Source organism: Manis javanica, chromosome 5 (genome assembly GCF_040802235.1).
Source record: "Manis javanica isolate MJ-LG chromosome 5, MJ_LKY, whole genome shotgun sequence".
Classification (NCBI taxonomy): Eukaryota; Metazoa; Chordata; class Mammalia; order Pholidota; family Manidae; genus Manis; species Manis javanica.
In genome coordinates, this window is record NC_133160.1 from 16,900,345 (window position 1) to 16,914,599 (window position 14,255).

Below are 14,255 nucleotides of genomic sequence, written 5' to 3' on the forward strand. Positions count from 1 at the left end.
GAATGAAACCTGATTCAAAAACCTCGGTTCTCAACCACACTGCTTTTGGCTCCCTAAGCACTGTACTGATAAATAAAAAAGGAAAGGAGCTTGCAGATTTATTAAATCTCATGGTATGAGCTTCTGCCCTCCACCTCCTGGTGGTCCAAGTTCACAGCATCTCGAGGAGCACTGTCCAATAGAAATATAATGTGAGCCACATGTGTGATTTAAGCTGTTGTAAGAACTACCTCAAAAAAGCAAAAAGAAACAGATGAAATTAATTTTAAGAATGTATTTAACCCATTATATCCAAAATATTGTTTCAATGTGTATTTAATATTAAAAACTATTAATGAAGAAAGAAAGACCAATGGAATAGAATAGAAATCCCAGAATAAAACCTCACATATATCAAACGATTTTCAACAATAATACCAAGACCATTCAATGGGAGAAGTACAGCCTTTCAACACATGGTGCTGGGAAAACTGGACAGCTACATGCAAAGAATGGTGTTAGACCCTGATCTTACGCCACTGGAAAAATTAATTTAAAATGGATCAAAGACCTAAATGTTAAAACTAAACTATAAAACTCTTAGAAGAAAACCTGGAGAGAAGTTTCATGACATTGGATTTGGCAGTTATTTCTTAGATATAATACCAAAAGCCCAGGCAATAAAAAAAAATAGATAAATTGTACTGCATCAAAATTAAAAACTTCTGTGCTTCAAAAGACCCTCAACAGAGTGGAAAACCAACCCATAGAATGAGGGAGAATATTTACAAATCATGTATCTGATAAGGGATTAATATCGAGAATATAGAAAGAACTCCTACAACTCAAAAATAAAAACACAACTTGATTTTAAAATGGGCAGAGGACTTGAACAGACATTTCTCCAAAGAAATTTTGCAAATGGCCAATAAGTACAGAAAAGATGCTCAATCTCACGAATCATTAGGGAAATGAAAATCAAAACCACAACAAGATACTGCCTCATTAGGAAGGCTACTATAAAAAAAAAAAGAAAATAACAAATGTTAGCATGGATGTAGAGAAATTGGAACCCTTTACACTGTTGGTAGGAAAGTAAAAGGGTGCAACTACTATAGGAAACAGTATGGCAGTCACTCAAAAGTTGAACACAGAATAACTATATGATCCAGCAATTCCACTCTGGGTATATACCCAAAAGAATTGAAAGCAAGGACTTGGAGAGATATTTGTACATCTGTTCATAGCAGTATCATTCACAATATGCAAAAGATACAAACAATCCCACTGACAATTACTGGATGAATGGATAATAAAATATGGTGTATATATATATATATATATATATACAAGGGAATAGTATTCAGCCATACAGAGGAATTCTGACACATACTATAACATGGATAAACCTTAAAGACATTATGCTAAGTAAGTAACACAACCAGTCACAAAAGGACAAATACTATGTGAGTCCACTTCTGTGAGGTACATAGAGTTGTCAAATTCAGAGAGACAGAAAGTAGAATGGCCAGGAACTGGGAGGAGATGGAGCAAGGAATTTGTGTTTAATGGTTACAGAATTTGTTTTGCAGAATGAAAGAAGAGTTCTGGAGATGGATGGTGGTGATGATTACACAACAATGTGAATGTACTTAATGCCATTGAACTGTACACTTTCAAATGGTTAAGATAGTAAATTTTACATTATGTGTATTTTATCACAATACTTTAAAAAAATCTCCGTCTTTCCAAAAAAGATGTGATTACTTTTGGTCAGAGACCATCTATAAACATTTCAAATGGGAAAAGAGAAAAAGGAGGCATGAGTAAAGGGACTATGAAAAATAAGAAACTACCAAAAGAATTTAACCATGCTGATTCAGAAAGGTAATTTAAAATTATTTAAAAGATACCAGATCAACATTTGTTCCCTCCACTTTAAAGAAATTACTGTTCTATTAAAAAATTGTTAATGAGATATTTTACATTCCTTTTCATACTAAATCTTCAAGTATATTTTATCCTTGTGTACATCTCAGTTTGGACAAGACATGACTGAAGTGCTGATTGCCACTTGTAGCAAATGTGTAGAATCTTCTGATTGGAAGAAGCCTGTAGAAATTCTTTGAACCAACTAGTGCCATGAGCAGATTTGTTTTTTAGGATGTTGCAATGCTAGAGGTGGACTGTAGGGGAGAAAGACCTAAGGGCTGGGAGCTTGAAGGGTTGTTGTAGGACTCCAAGCCCAAACAGAGGAGGAACTGAATCACAGTGAAAGACACAAGAGTGATGTCAGTAGTCACTGCTGATGGTGACTTGCTATGTGTCAGGCATAGTATTGTGTCCCTTATGCCCATGTCTTAGTTCTTGGAACAGTTCTGAGAGGTTGAAGCTATTACCCCAATTACAGAGGAGGAAATAGAGACCCAGAAGGTGCAAGCACCTTGCCCAGGACACCAAAGCCCAGAAGTAGCAGAATCAGGCCATAAAGCAGACCTGTTGGTTCCAGAGCTTCAGTGCTTAACCCCTGAACAGTGCCTCAAAAGGATGGAGGCAAGAGGTCAGATCTGAAATATTATTAGATTTATAGTAATTGGTGACAGCTGGATAAGGGGAAGATGGGAGAGGGTGGCATAAAGGATGTAGGAGTGATTTGGAGATCACATCTCTTGCTTAGAAAGTTGGATAGATGGTGAAAAGTGAGATGAAGATCTAGGCAGTAGAACATGGTGGCTGAACTTTTTGCTTTCTTATTTTGTCTTGTTTTATTTTGTTGAGGGGATAAATTGCCGAGGGAAGGGGAAGCATAAACTATGTATGTAGTTTTGAAAAACCCACAGAGACCAATGGCAGTTGGAAGTGATGGATCTGGAGCTTGGCAGAGGGTTCAGGGCTGGCAAGGGTGATTTGGAAGTCACTTAAGTACAGAAGATTGCAAAGTCCTGGGCAGGGGTGACTTTGCTTCCTTGCAAAGAGCTAGTAGAGGCATAGGTCTTAACCTCCTTTGGGTCTGGAATACCTTTGAGACTGGCTGAGGAGTGGGAAAGAGCCACTTGACCAGTGACCCTGGTGCAAGCAGTTTGGGCAGAATGGGAGGAAGGAATGGAGCCTGCACTGTGCCAGAGATGGACTGAACAAGGACGTTGGCTAAGTGGGCTGGGGAGGCTGGCCATGAGGAGGAGGAGGGAGGATGGGAGAGGGCCAGTTAAGGGGATGATTTCTAGTCTTAGGAGAATTAAGTGGTATTTTAAGTAAAGTCAGATGAAATTTTGTTGTCTAAAATTATCATAGAAACATCACCACCACCAAAACAACACATAATATTAAAGCGGCCCTTCTATTTAAAAACAGGTAAATATAACTTTTATCAGATGTATGATGGCAGGCACATCACATCAGTTCTCATATATGCAATCAAGAGAAGTTCTTAGAAACTGCTGGTTTAGGCTCCTGCAATCTCATGGAAAGAAAATAAGCATGCTTACTAGTTTGGAACATAAGTCACATCTCCCCAAACACTCTCCTGAGTGTATCAGTGGTGTGTGTGTGTGTGTGCATACATTCACTATCATAGGAAGAGGGTTGAGATGGGAATAAAGATTGATTCCTGGTTTGGTGGTAGTTGTGAATAAATAGTTGTTGGAATTGTGTATGTTACACAATCACAGCTACTCTTACTTCCATGATCTGTGATTGACTTTACTGCTTTATAGACTGGGGAAGGCTCGGCTGCTGAGGCCTGATGCTCCTCTGTGGCCCTGGTGACCTCAGCCTGGTAAGACTCGGTCCTCAAGACAGAGCCAGATGGCCCAAGAAGGCCCTCGGGGCATCTTCCACCTGACTCTCCATCTCTGTTCTGCTGCCCCTCAGGAAAGTAATGGGAAAGCGACTGATTCTGAAGAGTTCTGGGAAAATGTGGACTTTCCTTCATCAGATCCAGTTGGTCCTTTGATTGGACCTCATAAGATTGGAAGTGGATTTGCACAGAAATATCCTGACTCTAGGTCACAAGGCTGATGAACCCGAAGAATGTTATTTAATCTTACCTGGCAAGGGAAGCTAATAACTTCCTGATGAAATACTAACAGCATTGAAACCATTACTCGTAAAGTGAGTACATTAAAGGTGTCCTGGGCCAGCAGAGATGGCGCCACAGCCCGCCCTGCTCCGGGCGCTGGGCCTGGGCTGCTGCAGCTCCACTCTACTCAGGCCTAGGGCAGTGCCTTACTCTGGACAAAAGAGCTGGGAATTTTCCAGCCCAGAGAGAGAAGGAAAGGTTTAATAGCTTCCTTCCTTCTTGACAAGGAATTAAATTGAAATTTGATCTGTTGACATAACTTAAAAATAGATGAATCAGAAAGGACTAGGCAGTGAGCTTAAGAGAGACAAATTTGTTTAGAAGTGCCAAAAGGCAAGTGACCACAGTGACTGGTGCTGCTCTGCTGGCATCATTGGGTTCTGCGGAGCTTTAAAAAAAGGAAACAATATGTATCCAGAAGAAGCAGAACAGGGTCTTGAGACGTTTGCACACCCAGATTCATAGCGTTGTTCTCCATGACCAAGGGGTGGGAGCAACCTAAGTGTCCATCATGTATGATAAAGGGATTAACGGATAAAGAAATGTGGTCTATCCATATGATGGAATAGTGTTCAGCCTTAAAAAGCAGGAACTCCTGTCACCTGGTACAATGCGGATGAACCATGAGGATATTATTATAAGTGAAATAAGCCAGTCATAGAAACACAAATACTGTAGTTCCACTTAAATGACATATCTTAGGTGGTCAAACTCTTAGAAACAGAAAGTAGAGTGGCGATTGCCAGGGGCTGGGGGAGGAAAAGGGGAGCTGTTGTTCAGTGAGTACAGGATTTCAGGTTTGCCAGATGAGGAGAGCTCTGGAGGGCTGCTGTGCAACAGTGTGCATGTAGTCAGCAGCACTGTGTGGTGCCCTTAAAAATGACTAAAATGGCAGCATTTCTATTACTTGTTTTTTACCACAATTAAAAAAAATTCGCAGGATTAAACAACTAATGTACCTTTTGCTATTATAGTTAATTGTAGTTCTCCAATGGCCAGCCTCCGAGTGGGAGGTGGTAGAATTAGGGCAGAGCAATTGCCGCAATAACTATCATTTGCTGAGTGCTAACTATGTACCAGGCAGCGTGCTAAATCCTCTTGTACACTCCTCATCAATTCACTGAATTTCATGTCAGGTCTGTGCAGTAGGCATTATTGTCTCCATTTTACCAGATTACGAGGAATTAAGTCTTTTGCCCAGGAGTATACAGCTCATAATGGTAGGGCTCTGGGACACGAACCAAGCTCTGTCTGATATTAGAGTTGTTAACCCTATTCTCAGTTCCCATTTATTTGTCCATTCATTTGCTAAAAATTGTTGTTATGTACCAGATGCTGTGCTGTGGATATAGGCCCCAAGTTCACAGAGCTTAGAACCTGGAGGTGGGGGTGATAAGCAGAAAAATAAGTGAATAAAGACCCAGTGACACATTGGGATAAATGTTAGGGAAGGACAGTTAGGGTGCTGTGAGAGAGAACTATTCTGTGTGGAGGATGGAGACCAGCCTAAAGATTTAACAAGGGAGTTCAGAGCAGATCTCACAGGGCTGTGGTACTTTGGGGGAGAGGTGCTATGCACATGGGGTCCCAAGGACTCTCACCACCGAGTCCCTCTGGAGTTTGCAAGGGCCTCATTGGCTACAGGGCTGGGATCCCAGGTGGCATGGCTATAATAAAGAAAAAGAGACAGCAACATTCCTTTCTTAGGACAAAAACGTTAGAATTCAAAGAGGCAAAGGGGAATAAAGTCCAGAACTCCTGTGTCAGAACTGTAAACAGGTGTCTGAAAATATGTATGCAAATGGCCCTGTGATGAAAGGATCCCAGTCCTACCAAATTCCAGAGTGTTCTCTTGTCCCACTGGGTCACTTTACCTCTGTGGGGCTCAGATTCCTCCTCTGTGTGGGGAGAAAAAGAAAACAGAATTTCTACCCAATAGATTTCTGGTATTGTTAGTAGTGGTAGTAGATTAATTAAAACACTTTTTCTATTTCCTTCTCTCTGGTTGGGCCTCATCTTCCATGCTTGTCCACTTCTTATTGCCACATTTTGAGAGAGACGTGAACAGATCGGAACGTATGTGAAGAGCTGTTCACTGGAGGGTGGGGGGCTTTGGGATGCTTACACTGTGGAGGGGATCACAAAGGATACATGATGATTTCCAACTGCACAAAAGGCTGGTGGGCAAAGAGGGTCCACTGATCAGAGCAAGGAGTGTTGGCTTGATCTGTGTGTTTCAAAAGACAGAGCTGAAAACCTGGGAGTCAGGTCCAACTAAGAAAGGAACTTTGTAATTAATCATTGTGATAATGCGCTGCCGGACTGTGGAGGTTCTCAGATGGAGGCCAGATAACCCGCTGCTGTGGGATTTTCTAATCCGGGAAGAGGATGCTCTGCAGGTAGTATCCCATTCCTCCTCCGGTTACTTCAGGACTATGGTCTTAAGCTGGAGGCAGGTGGATATATTTAATTGTATAGCCTGTATTTAGGTGTTTGAAGTGCCCATGCACCACGCACAGGTTAACCCAAAGCCCATCTGTATCTATAGGAAGTTGAAAGGTAAAGGAGCTCCACGTGACATTCAACCCCAGCCACATATTCTATAAGGACCTCTGCCTCCATGCCATTAGCCACTCACTTTTTCACTTGTTGCTATTTGTAACAACCCACACGCTTTGTGAAATATACTAACATTTTTTCCATTTACATATTTATTCAAATTTTAACTTTTTGTTTTGATTATAGAACAAATTCACATCGTTCAGAATTTCAGAGTTTTTTAAAACTATATCCTGCTTTTTTTTTAAGTATCAATTTTTATAAGTTAAATACACAATCTTATTTGGTTTCAAATATGCAGCACAGTGGTTCATTAGTTACCCATATTATTATATCCTCACCCCCTCCAGTGTGGTCACTATCAACATAGTAAGATGTTACAGAATCATTTACTGTATTCTCCGTGCTGTACTACACAGTCCCCGTGACCAACCTAAATTGTGATTGTCAATTATTGTGCCCCTTAATCCCCCTCCCCTTCCCCTCCCCAACCCTACCTCAACCCTACCCCTTTGGTAACCACTAGTCCCTTCTTAGTGTTTGCGAGTCTACTACTGTTTTCTTCTATTTTGCTTTGTTCTGCTACTCCACAAATAAGTGGAATCATTGGGTATTTGTCTTTCTCTGCCTGGCTTATTTCACTCAGCATAATACCCTCTAGAACCATCCATGTTGTTGCAAATGGGAGAATTTCTTTTCTTTTTATGTCTGCAGAATTTCAGACTTTTACAGAGGAAAGCTTCCCTATCTCCCTGTTCCCTTCAACTGTAACTATTTTCTCCTGTGTTTGGCTAGAGAGATTTCAAGTGTGTATATACATAAGCACCTGTGCATATTTTCATCTGCACTTTGCTCTTTTAAAACACAACATATATCAAGTATTTTTTTTTACATCAAATGGTAATATTTAATTAGGTTGTCTTTTTTTTTTTTTTTTTTGAGAGGGCATCTCTCATATTTATTGATCAAATGGTTGTTAACAACAATAAAATTCAGTATAGGGGGGTCAATGCTGAATGTACAATCATTAATCCATCTCAAGTCTAATTCTCGTCAGTCTCCAATCTTCTGAAGCATAACGAACAAGTTCTTACATGGTGAACGAATTCTTACATAGTGAATAAATTCTTACATGGTGAACAGTACAAGGGCATTCATCACAGAAACTTTCGGTTTTGATCACGCATTATGAACTATAAACAATCAGGTCAAATATGAATATTCGTTTGATTTTTGTACTTGATTTATATGTTGATCCCACATTTCTCCCTTTATTATTATTATTATTTTTATTTTTAATAAAATGCTGAAGTGGTAGGTAGATGCAAGATAAAGGTAGAAAACATAGTTTAGTGCTGTAAGAGGGCAAATGTAGATGATCAGATGATCAGGTGTGTGCCTATGGACTAAGTATTAATCCAGGCTAGACAAGGGCAGCAAAACATCCACGGATGCAGAAGATTTCTCTCAAAGCAGGGGGGGTGAGGTTCTGAGCCTCACCTCTGTTGATCCCCAAATTCTCACCTGATGGCCCCCCTGCGACTGTGCCTGTCTTAGGTTGTTCCTCCCTTGAGGAATCTTACCCGTCTCTGGCTAACCAGTCATCTTCCGGGGCCATACCGGGAAATGTAAAGTTGGTAAGTGAGAGAGAAGCCATATTGTTTGCAAAGGTTAGCTTTTTACTTCTTTGCAGATTTATGCCCTGTGGCTTCTATGCCCAGCACTTATCTCGAGGTATCTTTACCACCTGGAGGAATTATGATACTCGGTAAATTCGATATGAGGCACGATTTCTGTTTAAGGGTTGTAATTAGGAAGAAAGAAGAAAAGCTACAGATGTAGCATATGGAAGGAAACATGGGAGGATTGATTATTTCTTTGACATATCTTCTTGTAGAGTACCTTAAGTATCTATAGGTTTTAAACTACTAACTAATTTGCACACACATATTAACATAATAGGAATACGGTGACATAAACAAAGCAAATCTATAATTACCATCCATCTCCAGTGAAGCCAAGAAAACCATTTAGGCACCCTAGGCATTTGTGAAAATTTGTCTATGATATGATGGATATTGTTCAACTGTACTTGAACAGTCTGAGAGAAATCAGACAAATTAAAGCAGCCCATTTCTGGGATCTGTTCACATCCCATATGTTCTTTTAACCGTAGATAGTCTATAGTCATAAGATTTTGGAGTGCTACACCTTGCACCCCTCCCAACTCCTGGTTGAGTTCCAACAGTACAGATCCGGTCAAATTCGTTGTCTCACTGTATGCACATGCCAGCCTAGACATCTCCCTCCTCATTCCAGTGGCAAGTCCAGGAGACGGTGGGCTGGATGCAGCCACAACTGCAGCATCGTCCGGATCCCTGTGGAGGCTTTTTGATGATCATCCCCCGGCACAAGTCCTCCAGAGAGTGCTGATGCTGGAAGCTCCTCCTCATATCGTATCTTAGTTCATTTTCTGGGTATCCAAGCTAGGCCTTGATCTTCTGCATAGAAACAAAGAGACCCTTTGCCCACACTTTGACATGCCCTCTATACCATTGTGCAGAACTCATCGGAGGTCAGCCCACAGTAACTGCTTTTTTTAATTTATTTTTAATTAATTAATTAATTAATTTTATTTTTTTTTATTTGTTAAGAGAAAGGAATATTATCAGAAAAGAGTACCTCCATAGCTGATCATCTGACACCCTTTAAGTGATCAACATTAAGGATATTTAAAGCATGCGTTGATCTTTGATTTACCAATAGTTTTATCCTATCAAGGAGTAATCCCCCTTTTCTTTCTTTCTTTCTTTCTTTTTTTTTTTTTTTAATTTTTAATCTATACTTACATGAAGAATACTATGTTTACTATGCTTTCCCCTATATCAGGTCCCCCCTAAAAACCACATTACGGTTATTGTCCATCAGCTTAGCAAAATGTTGTAGAATCACTACTTGTCCTCTCTGTGTTGTACAGCCCACCCTCCCCTTTCTCCCTCCCCCCTATGCATGCTAATCTTAATACCCCCCTTCTTCCCCTCCTTATCCCTCCCTGCCCACCCATCCTCCCCAGTTCCTTTCCCTTTGGTACCTGTTAGTCCATTTTTGGGTTCTGTAATTCCGCTGCTGTTTTGTTCCTTCAGTTTTTCCTTTGTTCCTATACTCCTCAGATGAGTGAAATCATTTGGTATTTCTCTTTCTCCGCTTGGCTTATTTCACTGAGCGTAATACTCTCCAGCTCCATCCATGTTGCTGCAAGTGGTTGGATTTTTCCACTTCTTATGGCTGAGTAGTATTCCATTGTGTATATGTACCACATCTTCTTTATCCATTCATCTACCGATGGACATTTAGGTTGCTTCCAATTTTTAGCTATTGTAAATAGTGCTGCGATAAACATAGGGGTGCATCTGTCTTTCTCAAACTTGATTGCTGCGTTCTTAGGGTAAATTCCTAGGAGTGGAATTCCTGGGTCAAATGGTAGGTCTGTTTTGAGCATTTTGATGAACCTCCATACTGCTTACCACAATGGTTGAACTAATTTACATTCCCACCAGCAGTGTAGGAGGGTTCCCCTTTCTCCACAGCCTCGCCAACATTTGTTGTTGTTTGTCTTTTGGATGGCAGCTATCCTTACTGGTGTGAGGTGATACCTCATTGTAGTTTTAATTTGCATTTCTCTGAATATATCAAGTATTTTTAAGTTTCATCCATCGCAGTGGAAAAAGTGCTCCCTTGTTCATTTTTTACAAGTACCTGTTGTTCCATTCCCTTGTTTGTGGACAGTTAGGTTATTCCAGTCCTTTACTGTTACAGTGTTGACATTCTTCATACAGTACCACACACATGCACAAGTATATCTGTAGGCTGTGTTCCAAAGACTTTCTGAACCGAAAGGAATGAGCATTTAAACTTTGTTGGCTATTATTAAATAATTCTCAGTAGAGCTTTTCCCAGTTTTCAGTCTTACAAGCGGTATGTGAGAGTGCCTTATTTCCTCAAACCCTTACCATCTCAATATATTGTCAAACGTTTCAAGCTTTACAAAGTAAGTGAAAGAGAATCAGAGTGATTTTAATTAGTATTCCCCTTACTGTGAATGAAATCAAGCATCCTTTCTTTGTGTAAAATCTTGCTGGGCTTTGTTTTGAGGCCATTGAAGAAAGTCACCAATGCAGACAGAGCTTGGAAGGAGGGGGAGGAGCATCACATCTAGGGGGAGAGCCAGGGAGTTCCTTTTTAAAATGAAATGTTCTTGAGAAGTTCTAGCAGGCCCACTAGTCTGCAAGCTATTTAGCCTGCAAACTCTCTGGCCCACACTGGAAAAATTCAATGGAAATAAAACAAATGTAATTCAGAAGTGAAACCACATCCAGAACAATCCCATTTATATTTCTTTTTAAAACTATTAGTTTTAAATTTAATTAAGTAATTTACTTTTGTACTTGAAACAAAATTTAGGGTGCAAGTACATTTAAGTGTATGTGTTAAACTTTGGGAGGTGCTGCCCCAGCCTCGGGGAATGCAGGTTCTGACTAGGGGGCTCTCCAGGTATCCTAGGTTTGCTCCCAGCTTCCCTATCCCTAGCCCCTTGTACAAACTGCAACCCGGCTTTCTGTAGGTGCTCTGTGGTTTGAGCAGGTTTTGGCAAAGGCAAATCTTCTCTCTGGGAACACTGGCGTTGCACAGCCTCCTGCTCATTAGCAGCCTGCCCCGTACTTTCCTGAAATGCTTATGAGCAAACCAGCCCAATTAAGTTTTTCTCCTAGAAAGGGACCTTCCAGTCTTAGCAGCACAGATTTGCTTTTGTTTTTGCAGTAGGCTTTCTGGGTTCAAACCTGTCATGGTTGATGGGAATGCCATCCTTCCAGTTGCTTAGGCCAAAAATCTCAGAGTCACCCCAAATCCTATGGAGACAATGTTTGACACTCCATCTAGCCCCTTAGGAAATCTTGTTGGCTCCACATCCAAACATATTCAGAATCCAGCCACTTCTCCTTACCTCCATCTCTACCATCCTGGCCCACACCACTGTCGTCTCCTGCCTGGATTGCTGCTGTTGGGACGTTGGAAACCTCTGGCCAGGTTTCCTGCTTCTCCTCTTGTTTTTCCACCAGTGTGTCTCAACAAGGCCCACAGAGGCATCCTGTGGGACTCCAGTTAGACCATGTCGGCACTCTGCTTCCAGCTTCCCCGTGTCGCTGCCCAGCTCAGAGAAACCCAAGTCCTCACAATGGCTCTGCCGAGTCAGCCTCCTCGCCTCTTTGACCTTTGACTTCTTTGACCATCTCCTGCTCCCACCCAGCTGTACTGGCCTCCTCGCTGTTCTTTGAACAAATTAGGCTCATCACAGTCTTTTGTACCAGTTTTCCTGGGATACTCTTCTCACCGTCCAGATGGCTGGCCTCCTCACCTCTGTTTCTCTGCTCCAACTTCACAATCTCAGTGAAGCCATTCCAATCACCACATTTAAAACTGCAACCCATCTACTGCCCCAACCACACTCCTTGTCCCCTTCCTGGCTTTCTTTTTCTCCATCACACTTACTATTCTTTAACACACAATTTTATTTACTTATTTGGCTTATTGTCTCTCCCTCAAACTAGAATGTGAACTCCAGTAAGGCAGGGGTTCTTATATCTTCTTTTTAATCTCACCCATATTCTAGCATCTAGAACAGTACCTGGCACACAGTATGTGCTTAGTAAACATTTGTTAAATGAATTAACTATCTGTCTTGTTCCTCAAAGTCTGCCAAACTGAAACTGAAACAAACAAGTGTTGCATTTTGGTGCCAGTGCTGGTGATGTGAATTAAATCCCAGAGCACTGAGCCATATTTTGGGGAGATTTACACAGTATAAATAATCTGGCATCATTTGGTAACAACTTCTGTGGAAGGGTTAAGTATGACACAGAAACTCCATTAGGAAAGTGATGAACATCTGCAGAATTAGATTTAGGCTTGGATGCTACTCTTTAGACAGATCGAGCACATTCAAGAAAAGCCACGGGGACAGTGTATACATTCCAACCCCTGACACAAAGGACAGGAATAAGGATGACTGGCTTGGGGAAAAGGAGACTTAGGGAACATGATTCTTTTTTTCAAAGGTTGAAAGAAGTGTTGCAGAAGATTAATAGGTCTACAGGTCTTCTCTGTAGACGTGTAATCGCCTCCTTGTTCATCTCTACCCCATCAATGGCAGATCCAGCTTTTGTGGAACCTCAACATTAGGGGGGAGGCCCTCCTAAGAAAAACAAACAAGCATGAAGACTATAAGTTTATATTTATAAAAATATAGATACAGGCTTTGGAAGGTGCCCATGCAAGTGAGAGTCCCAGAAGCTTCATGGTGATTCACCACGCTCAGACCACACAGGCCAGCAAAGCTGAGCTCCTCGCAGCACTCCAAACGACCATGTTTTCCCTGCCCTCTGTGGCTCTGCATCAGGTGTTCCCTCTGTCTAGGACACTCTTTTTCCAACATGCAGACTTGCAGTGCCTACTCACCTTCAACCTCTGATTCAGGGGCTGCCCACTCTGCGAGGCCTTACCCGAGTCCTCCAGAAAACTTAGGTGGGTGGCAAGCCTTTTCCTGTACCCTCACTCAATCTTGTTCATGCCTTCACTTTACTATTTGATTTTGGTTTATTTGTTTGTCTGGCTTCCCATTTACTGTGTATGAATCAAGGTGGGCTGGATTATGCTGTAGTAACAAGTAACTCCAAAAACTTCAGACAGTAGGTGCTGACCCACCCCCCTGTCTCTGGAGACACTCAGGCAAAGGCTATCCTAACCACAGTGTGGTACTTTCAAGATAATTCATGCAAAGTGAGTGGTTGAAATATGTAGGCTCTGAAGTCCCCTTAATTCTAAGGCCTCTGTACTTACATCACCTTTCTAAGCTTGAGGAAGAATAAATTAGTGTTCACTGTAGAGGTGATAACATCTGACTGGAGCAGGCTATTTTAGTTGGTGACTTGACAGAAACAAGAATTGTTTGAGGGGGAAAAACAAATAGAGAGCTCTGACCCCGTGCCCTCAGCTCAACGGTGATCACTACATGCAGAAAGTATGGAGACCCTTAAATATCCAGAGAGCAAAACGAGGCCAGCTCTGAGCTTGAAAGTTGCTTTCACACTTGAGGATTCAGGCTTAGAAACAGGCTTGGGGTGTTTGTAATTCCTTTATTTACTTCATTAGAAATCTGACCCTTGTAGCCAGCAGATCTGCGGGAAAACCAGGTTCCTGCCAGGGTCCTGTCCACACACATTCCCAAGGACGGAGGGTTTCCCTGTGTTCTTTTGGTTGGAGGTTCCTGCTGACTAACCTTGGTCTAATCGCTGAGCCCCCTGTATCGGAGTTCTCTGGTCATGCCTAAGAATAAATAATCCTCTCTTCTGACAGTGTCAGTATATTAAAAATTTTAAGGATCATGATAGCCTTGACATTTTGAAAGATAAACCAGAAAGTAACAACAGTGGAATAATTCAGCTTGTAAAATCTTTGAGCCCTTTGTAAGAAGGCTCAAAATAATGTAATTGATAATATAAATAATGTAAAAATAATTAAAGGTATTACTCAGTTGGTAATCACAGTCAAGGTGATAGGATTTAGAGTCGGAATATGAGGCTCA

At 41.3% G+C, this 14,255-nt stretch overlaps 1 protein-coding gene across 13 annotated transcripts in view; it reads left to right on the forward strand.

The window, feature by feature from the left end:
- Positions 1–14,255, forward strand: part of ZHX3 (zinc fingers and homeoboxes 3) — a 137,893-nt gene that overhangs the window by 91,792 nt on the left and 31,846 nt on the right. The window lies entirely within an intron of this gene.